Source organism: Pagrus pagrus (assembly GCF_965226575.1).
Source record: "Pagrus pagrus genome assembly, chromosome: 22".
NCBI lineage: Eukaryota > Metazoa > Chordata > Actinopteri > Spariformes > Sparidae > Pagrus > Pagrus pagrus.
In genome coordinates, this window is record NC_140204.1 from 20634703 (window position 1) to 20644542 (window position 9840).

Consider the following 9840-nt stretch of genomic DNA (forward strand, 5'->3'; position numbering starts at 1 on the left):
GTCCCTCCCCCAAAACTATACATTCTACCACACAGCTGGAGCCACAAGCTAGCCTGCCGATATTGGTCGTCAGTGTGTTTTTGGTTGCCCTAACTCCAACAATCTGTTCTCCTTTGTTAAGAAGTAAATGGCTGGAGTTTGTGACAGACATTTTTCAGAGGAACCTCTGATTATATGTGAATGTACATTGGAGGAATAAGGATGTCATAAAACATATGGTCCCTTGGCTAGATGTTCAGTGTGTCTTCTCCTGTGAAGTCAGTAACCTTATCCTTATCCATATCCAAACTCCAATATCAGAGTTGCGACACTCCCATTGACTCCTATTGGCATTGGAGAGTGCAGAAGTAAAGCGTGTTATGGGGCAGCTGATGGTTCCAAACGTCTAGTTCCAGCACTGCACCCATTCATTTTTAGTGTTTCCCAAGCAAGCTGTCTGGTAAACAAAGCCAGCTTTAGTTAAGGTGTGATGTAAGATGAAAGCTACTTGGATCATAATTGCAGCTAGTTCGTTAACATCAACAAACTTTCATTAGCTAACGTCACTACAATCAGAAGTGAATTGGACTACATTTACTTTAAATGAACTGCAGTTGTTGGAGTGCAGTAAAGGCCATTTTCAATCCTTCTATGTCTTTCCTGGCCTGCTTTCTGACGTATGTGTCTCTCCCTGTGGGATGTTGAATGAGTTTTCCTCGAAGACTGCCCATTCATGGAAAAACCCATCTACACTCTCAAATGTGAAAATCCAAATGGGGAATAGTAAAGCTTGAATGGAAATTTGTCATTAATTAATTGAAGAGTAATCAGTAGATCTCAAATATTTCATATTTCTTAGGCTAAAGCTGTCATGATAATGAGTTTAAAAACAAATCTGTGAATGTAGCTTGTAGATGTAATTCTTAAGTTATCTCACATGTAAACTCTACCACCCACCCCCAGTAAGGAATTGGCCACATTTTAGCACTTTGGTCCAGCCATAAACTTTGACATAAAGTTTTGACCTAGTCTTGTTAGGTAATTAAAGTACACTTTAAAGTGTTCTGTCCAAAGGGAGTGACAGGAGTAACTGGGAACACAGGGAAAGGGAAAACACAAGGAAACATGAGGCATTTCAGGGACACCACTATGCCTGTAATAAAGTATACTATCAGTAAACTACTACTAAGTAAATGGTTTTATGCAACAACTTAAAATCATACTTTTTCATAAAGTTTTGACTGGTGAAGAAACCCAGGCAGCAGTTGTATACAGATCCTCTCCTATCTCAGCTGCTTCAGAGACCTATGACCTATGACCTACTCCTTCAGAGTAGTCATAGGTGTCCTGGTGGCCTCCCTCACTAGTCTACTCCTTTCACAGTCACTTGGTTTGTGAGGGCGGCCTGCCCAGGGCAGATTTACACATGTGCCATATTCATTCCATTTCTTAATGATGGATTTAACTCTGGGGGATGTTCAGTGACTTGATAATGTTTTTGGATCCATCCCCTGACTTATACTTTTCAATAATCTTTTCAATTGTAGCCAGGAATACTGATTAACCAGTGACCGGACCTTCAGACACAGGTGTCTTTATACTACAATCACTTCAGACACATTAACTGTACTCAGGTTATCTCCATTTCACTAATTGTGAGACCTCTAGCACCAATTGGCTGGACCTCTGTTGAATTAGGTCAGTCACTTTAAAGGAGGTGAATACTTATGCAGTCACTTATTTTACATTATATGTTTGAGTTAATTGGCATTACTTTGTAGAAATCTGTTTTCACTTTGACATTAAAGAGGGTTGTTTTTTTGTAAATTCTTTGTCAAAAAAGCCAAATGATATTGACCATGATTCCATATAAAAGCAATATAAGGGGAAACATCCAATGGGGTAAATACTTTTTATAGACACAGTATATATACTTTTTGTAATCTCTAGAGTCTTCTTGTTGTTGAGAGGGAGATTGTTGGCAGAACACCAGGCTGTTTTGCACCTCATCCCTGTATGCTGACTTATCATTTTTATGAATACACCCTTCATATTGCTTTTTACTTTATGCAAATAGCAATGTGATGGATGTGACCTTTATGGCCAACCACAAAGAGCTTTTGTTGGCTCTCACTAGCTTTGCATAATGGTAGAAATGACATTAGTTTGTTTTGCTTTTAGTGCTGTACAGCGACACACACCATCCATAGAGCAGCATGATGATGGAAAGGATCTTACTGGGTGTCTTGTATCTCTCAGGTCGGTAAATTCTTATTATCTGTGTATTCATTATTGTAGAACATGCTTATACTGAAATAAATAAGTCACAGGTTGTTCTCACAATTTCAGTAGTTTGAAAAAATAGTTGAATAGTATTATTTTTTTCTATTGGAACCCTTATCAAAATAACCTCTATGAGCTTTGAAGGAAGTCTTTAAATTCAAAAAGGAATGTAAAGCAAATACATTGTAAAATACTCCATTACAAGTACAAGAACAAGTCCTGCAGAATCATACTGAAAGAAACTTATTAGCGTACTTAAAGTATCAAAAGTGTAAATACTCCTTTGACTATTAATGTTATTATCATTGTTGTTATTTATTATATTAAAAGATGTAATGCATCAATGTGTGAGCAGACTTTAAATGTTGTAGCTACTGGAGGTGGAACTTGTTTTAACAACTTTATATACAGTTAAATCATTTAAGACTAGAACACAACCTTTAACAAATCGAACACTTGTTCCCCTCCCAGGCTGGAACATCGCCTCATGCCTCCTCCATCAGTACCACTATGTTGCTGATCCTATGACTTGGACTGAAGCTCAGACCTACTGCAGAAAGAAATACACAGACCTGGCCACCATTAAAAACACTGAAGAAATGAACCAACTCATCAACACTGTTGCCTCTTTTGGCTACAACTCTGAGGTTTGGATCGGCCTGTACATTGAAATCGACTGGAGGTGGTCAGATGGCTACGAGACTGGAGCTGAATATAGGAACTGGCAAAGTAACCAACCAGACTTTGTTAATGTTGGTCAGCTCTGTGTTAACATTGGCAGGAATAGTGGAGGGTGGTGGGATGACAGGTGCCCTTTGAAATATGCATTTATCTGTTACAGAGGTAAGAACGTAGCAAGTTATATTTTAACCTTGAAAAACGATTATTTTGAAATTCAGTATGTGAACTCAACGATCTCCTGTTCTTACAATCTCAAACAGCAGGAACACAGCTGGATTCCAGATTTGCTGTTGTGAATGACAAAATGAATTGGTCCAGTGCTCAGAGGTACTGCAGGGAGCACTACACTGACCTGGCCACTGTGAGGAACAACGCTGAGAACCAGGAGATCCAGATGTTGGTCCCTAGTGGAGACTGGGCATGGATTGGTTTGTCCAGAGATCCTAACAGTTACTGGTCTGATGGGAGTGGCTCCTCATTCAGATACTGGGGTGGCGGTTCAAAGAATATTGGCTCGAGTGTCGTATGCGCCATCGCAGCTTTGCAGAGTTCAGGAACATGGTGGACAGAACCCTGTGAAAGGAGACTCCCTTTTGTCTGCTACAGTGTGCCGCCTGGTGAGTAGTTTACTGTCCTTCAGTGGAAGAGAGTGAGAATACAGCATTAGAATAACTTACTAACTAGTCATCTACAGTGTTGGGCATGTTACTTTCAAAATGTTTCATATTACTAGTTACCTTCATTTTAAAGGAATATATTACGTTACAATATTACTGTCTGCTTGGAGTAATGAATTACTTATTACACTACATTTAAGTTACTTTAAAGCCTAGATCTTTTTCAATAAAGGAATGTCCTTGGACACAGGACGCAGACAAAGGATCACAGTCTGATATATTATGAGATAGGAATAAATTTTAATTGTAGGCTCAGTCATGTGAAACACAGCAGACCTACACCTTCTATAATGTGGCCTATAATGACATGACAAGATTAAAATATCTTTTTCCGTGCCTTTTTATGATAGTCCACAGAACAAGGAATGCATGAATGTAAATTAAAGTGTGCTCGGAGGATTAGGCTTCATCATTAGGCTCAGAGTTACTATATTAATATGGTCATGTGGATGGGTTCTTAAAAAAGCAACAAACGCTTCACTTCGGTCAGTAACACAGATTGTAACGTGTTGCGTGACATAACTGTAGTAATGTATTACTGAAATATTATTATAGAGGCGGTTTATGCTATAACCCTGACACAAATCTGTACAGCCCCAGTTAAGCCCCCTCAAGCATTAGTTTTTAATTTTATCATTAAATAAGAAATATGTAAAAGTTGATAACCAGTCTTTAATCGATGTCTGATCGATGACTGCATGGAGGCACAACTGACAGGCATGTGGTCACATGCAGCGGGGGAGGATGATGATAGGGAAGCTAATCTTTGAACAATGATCTCACTTGTTTTGTACCATAACGTGTATGAATCCAGTGTTGATTTACATGTATGAGTTTGGTGTAACAAAGGTAATACCACAGCATGTTTCCTCTCTTTGTCTGTGCACCAGTGATGAGGCAGGTAGTGAAGCTGAGAATAAAGCGGGGGGACTCCTCCTTGGATCTCAATGACCCTGCTGTGAAAGCCGACATGCTGAAACAGGTGAGGAGCCAAAATCCACCTTGACACACCAACACATTCATACACTGATGAGAAATACTGAAGAACTGTGTTTTTCTTTGTTTATCTGTCTTGTTCTGTGTTTTGCCTTTTTGTGTCACTATCAAAACCACATTTCTGCAATGAAACAGTGGATACGGGAGAGTTATTTTCATGAATGTTCTGTCTGGGAGACAGCGTAGGTATCCCAGGTTTTCCCCTGAAAGAAGTGATTCACTGCTGGAAAGATGGCCCTTGTGTAAAAGTGGACTGTCTATGCAGCAGAAAGACGGAAATTCCCTTTTGCTCAAAATGTAGAAAACCTACAACAACCAGAATGCACTGCACCAGTCACTCCCGTTGATGGGTGACGTACTGTGAGTGTGTCACCCATCAACGGGGGTCATGTTCTTTTTTCTACCTAACATTGCCAAAAGCACAAATGTTCTGTCTGTAGAGGCTGTAGAGATGCATTTATTTCCTCATCTCGACTACTGCAGCTCCCTGTATACAGTACATGTCTCTCTCAAAAGTCTTTCCATTGCCTCCAACTGGTATGAAGTGCGACGTTGAAGGTGTGCTTCATATACAGAGAGTTGCCTGGGGGAAGGTCACAACCTGACCCTGAAAGCTGAACTCTTTCAGTGCTCGTGTGCAGGAATAAAGTGCAGCACCGCCCTCTGGTGTTTCCATGTGTACATTAATAAGTTTGAAGAGAGAGAGTCAGAACATAAAAAGCAACATGGCTGTCTGCTCCGACATCAGAATGACATTTACTTTAGATTTCATATCTGTGCCAAAGCGGACAGGGAACACAGCTGTTTACTACATCCATGTTTTTATACAGCGTATGTGTGAACTGATTAAATATAGTGCACTATATTCACACATCCAAATAATATATTGAGCTCAGTGGAACTTGTTATCTAAATGAATTATTTGAATGAAACTGCAAAAATTCATATATCTCAAACCTGAAATATGAAATATGAATGGCTGAATATAGTTATTTATTTTTATATATAAAATTACATTATAAATATCAATATTATATATAACCTTTATATATGTATGCACTTTCACTTTACATGAATAAGATAAATATTTTTGTTATCTGCCTTTAAAAGCTGTCCTGTGTCTTCATAATAAAAAGTATCAGTATAGGATATTGGCCTTGAATTACTTGGTACTGGCCTGAAACCAGATGTTGTGGTATCTCCGTACAACAAACCCATCTGTATTTGTAGTCATTCTGTGGGTTAATTAACCCTGATAAACATTGCTGCAGCATGCCTTACTGTAGTGGAGGAAGGTCAATGAATGTTTAATGAATTATTTGTCAAGTGTTTTAAACTGTTGTGTCTTGTCTAACCCGCAGATTCCACTGGATACGGTACGGCTGCGTTACGGCTCCGCCATGGCGGCGGAGCTGATCCGTAGCACTTTAGTCTATGTGTTAACTTCCACCAGGTCCGCTGCGCTGCGTGTCTGCTGCGTGCCAGCTCCGGCAGTCCGCAGCCCTGCGGAGCAGATACGCAGGACTTCTATTCTGGCGGACGCCGCAACACAACGCAGCAATTCAGCCGAATTTAGCACAGAGCAGACAGGAAGTCAGACACGAAACAACAACAAGAAATCCGGTTGATTTTCAAAATAAAACACTCCGTGTTGATACAAACACAAAAACCTAAAAAAAAGAGACAAATACAAGCTCTTCTTCTAATCTGTCGGTCGGGAACACTTCGTGTTGTTGTGTTTATAGCACATACATATAACTGCGTTCGTGTGTGATAATGTAATTATCGCGGGAATTCCTCGGTTTCGTTTCTCCAGCTGATCGGCGGAGCTGCGCCGTAGCGGACTCAAAACGCAACTGGTGGGGGTTGCCGGACGAGGACGCCGGAGCACAATCGTACCGGAGCCGTAACGCAGCCGTAACGTAGCTGTACCGTATCCAGTGGAATCTGCGGGTAAGTGCCTTGCCAATTTTGAAGGAAGAGAATAGCCACACATCAAAGAATGAGTTCATGTAAAAGTTGAAATAGTTAAGAATGCATTTCATGTTCCAGGTTAAATAGATAAAGAGTCTCAGGAGAAGGAGTAAAACTGAAGTTCTGATTGTCATGTGAAGTGTTATTACCATGTTAAGTATAACACACAGTGGCTGCTTTAGACGTCTTGTCACATCAACATTAACAACTTCACTCCAGGCATGGATATGATCCTGTGATCCCACTGTGATCACACAATGATTTCTATGTCAGGAGCACTAAATAATGAGACTGAAGTATGTCTGGTGATCACAAACCAGTTAGTGTGTAAGCTTAAGCTAAGTGTACGGTGTTACAAAATGGCTGCTATCTGTGTTTCCCAGTTCCAGGACAGGCTGAAGGAGAAAGGAGTGAGTGGAGTCACCTTGAAGTGGAGAGAGCAGCCTGATGGGAGAGTCTTCCTTGAGGAGGGAGAAAGTTCTCAGAGGACAAACAGAGAAAAGACTGAGCTCTGAAATACATATCCAGCTGTTAGTGTGTTTCTCTGTAATGTATGGTGAATGTTGATGCTATCTGCTCATACATACACTGCACTATTATCACTGTACAGAGTGCTGGACCATAACCCTGAATGCATCCTGTAGACTGTCACACAAGAGTTTGTCCCCCATCTTCAATACTACTGTGTAAAGTGTGCTTCTTCAAAATAAAACACATGTATGAGCTGTGGCTTTGCCTTCAAGTTCAGTTTGTCAATTGTTTTGGTCCAGCATGGTAGCTCACTTCTACTGCAAAAAGAGAGAGAGAAACAAGCAAACAGGCACTGTCAACCATTACAACATAGACACAGAGGGAACACATGAACGTGAGAATATGTGTAAACGAGTGAATATTCAGTATATCAAATCAAATCAAATCAAATCAAATTTTATTTGTATAGCCCAAATTCACAAATCACAGTTTGCCTCAGAGGGCTTTACAATCTGTACAGAGACGACACCCTCGGTCCTTCGACCCTCGATTCGAGTGAGGAAAAACTTGCCCCAAAAAAAAGCCCTTTTAACAGGGGAAAAAAAAATTCGGAAGAAACCTCAGGAAGAGCCACAGAGGAGGGATCCCTCTCCCAGGACAGACAGACGTGCAATAGATGTCGCATGTACAGAGCAGATCAACGAGATCACAATGTATACAATTATAATGGATGGTTGACAGGAATGAAAGTACATAAAGAGGTATTACAGCAATAATAATGAAATGCACATAATGGAAATGTGATTACTAGTGATAACAGTAGTAGTGGTTAACGGTAAGGATAGTATGTAGTAATGCATTACAATAATAGTAGTGAAACGTATGTAACAGAGATATGACTAATATTAGCGACAGTAGTGGTGGGTGTCAGGCAGGGCCATGGCAGTAGGCGCATCCACGATCAGGCAGGGCCATGGCAGTAGGCGCATCCACGATCCACGACCCGGGCGCGACCAGGATCCATGGGAGCCTGTAGGACTAGAAAGCACAAGGACTCCGGGGAAGAAGTGAAGTCAGTGACATGCAGAGATGGGGCATGTATACAGGCATAATGTATACAGATGGAGAGGAGAGGAGGAGAGAGAAGCTCAGTGTGTCATTTGTCCCCCAGACTGGGCCTATAGCAGCATAACTAAGAGCTGGTCCAAGACAGGCCTGGGCCAGCCCTAACTATAAGCTCTGTCGAAAAGGAAGGTCTTAAGTCTACTCTTAAAGGTAGAGAGAGTGTCTGCCTCCCGGACCAAAACAGGAAGATGGTTCCACAGAAGAGGAGCTTGATAACTGAAGGCTCTGGCTCCCATTCTGCTTTTGGAGACTTTAGGAACTACAAGTAATCCTGCGTTCTGGGAGCGTAATGCTCTAGTTGGGTAATAGGGTAGTATGAGCTCCTGGAGATATGATGGTGCCTGACCATTAACAGCTTTGTAAGTGAGGAGAAGGATTTTAAGCTCTATTCTTGATTTTACAGGGAGCCAGTGCAGAGAGGCCAATACAGGAGTAATATGATCTCTTTTCTTAGTTCCTGTCAGTACCACGTGCTGCAGCATTCTGGACCAGCTGGAGACTCTTTAGAGACTTGTTAGGGCAGCCTGATAATAGAGAATTACAATAGTCCAGCCTGGAAGTAACAAATGCATGGACTAGCTTTTCTGCGTCTTTTTGAGACAGGATGGGCCTGATTTTTGCAATGTTACGTAGATGAAAAAATGCAGACCTTGACATTTGTTTTATGTGGGAGTTGAAGGACATATCTTGATCAAAGATAACTCCCAGATTCTTGACGGTGGTGCTGGAGGCCAAGTTAATGCCATCCAAACTAGCTATATCATTAGATAATGCATCTCTAAGGTGTTTAGGACCAAGTACTATAACTTCAGTTTTATCTGAATTTAACAGCAGAACATTGCAGGTCATCCAGGTCTTAATGTCCTTGAGACATGCATGGAGTTCAGTAAGCTGATTAGTTTCATCTGGCTTTATTGATAGGTATAACTGGGTATCATCTGCGTAACAATGAAAGTTTATGGAGTGTTTCCAAATTATATTTCCTAGAGGGAGCATAAATAAGGTGAATAGTATGGGTCCAAGCATGGAGCCTTGAGGAACACCATGACTAACCTTGGTATACAGGGATGACTCATCATTAACATGTACAAACTGAAATCGATCCGATAAATAAGACTTAAACCAGTGTAATGCGGGTCCTTTAATGCCAATTAAGTGTTCCAGTCTCTGTAGTAGAATGTGATGATCAATGGTATCAAATGCAGCACTAAGATCAAGCAAGACCAGGACAGAGAGAAGTCCTTTGTCAGAAGCGATTAGGAGGTCATTTGTAACTTTCACCAGTGCCGTCTCTGTGCTATGATGTGCTCTAAAACCTGATTGAAAATCCTCATATAAAATATTGTTATGAAGAAAGTCACATAGCTGGTTGGCGACTGCTTTCTCAAGGATCTTGGAGAGGAAAGGGAGGTTGGATATAGGTCTATAGTTGGCTAAAGCTTCTGGATCAAGATTAGGCTTTTTAAGGAGCGGTCTAATTACAGCTAGTTTAAAGGACTGTGGTACGTATCCTGTTAATAGAGACAGGTTGATCATTTCTAGTAGAGATGTCATCATATATCATATGTACAGTTCAATTCTCCAGCACATCAAGTAGCCCATCAGGCAGAAAGTACAATGATAGATGTGATAGTGCATCCAGAGCACTCAGGTC

At 40.8% G+C, this 9840-nt stretch overlaps 1 long non-coding RNA gene across 1 annotated transcript; it reads left to right on the plus strand.

Annotated features, from left to right (window-relative positions):
• The first annotated feature begins 3409 nt into the window (after positions 1-3409).
• LOC311251599 lies at positions 3410-7274 on the plus strand. Its single transcript, XR_014621434.1, has 3 exons — positions 3410-3560; positions 4511-4602; positions 6974-7274. It is a non-coding gene; the product is annotated as an uncharacterized lncRNA (long non-coding RNA).
• The last annotated feature ends 2566 nt before the right edge of the window (positions 7275-9840 follow it).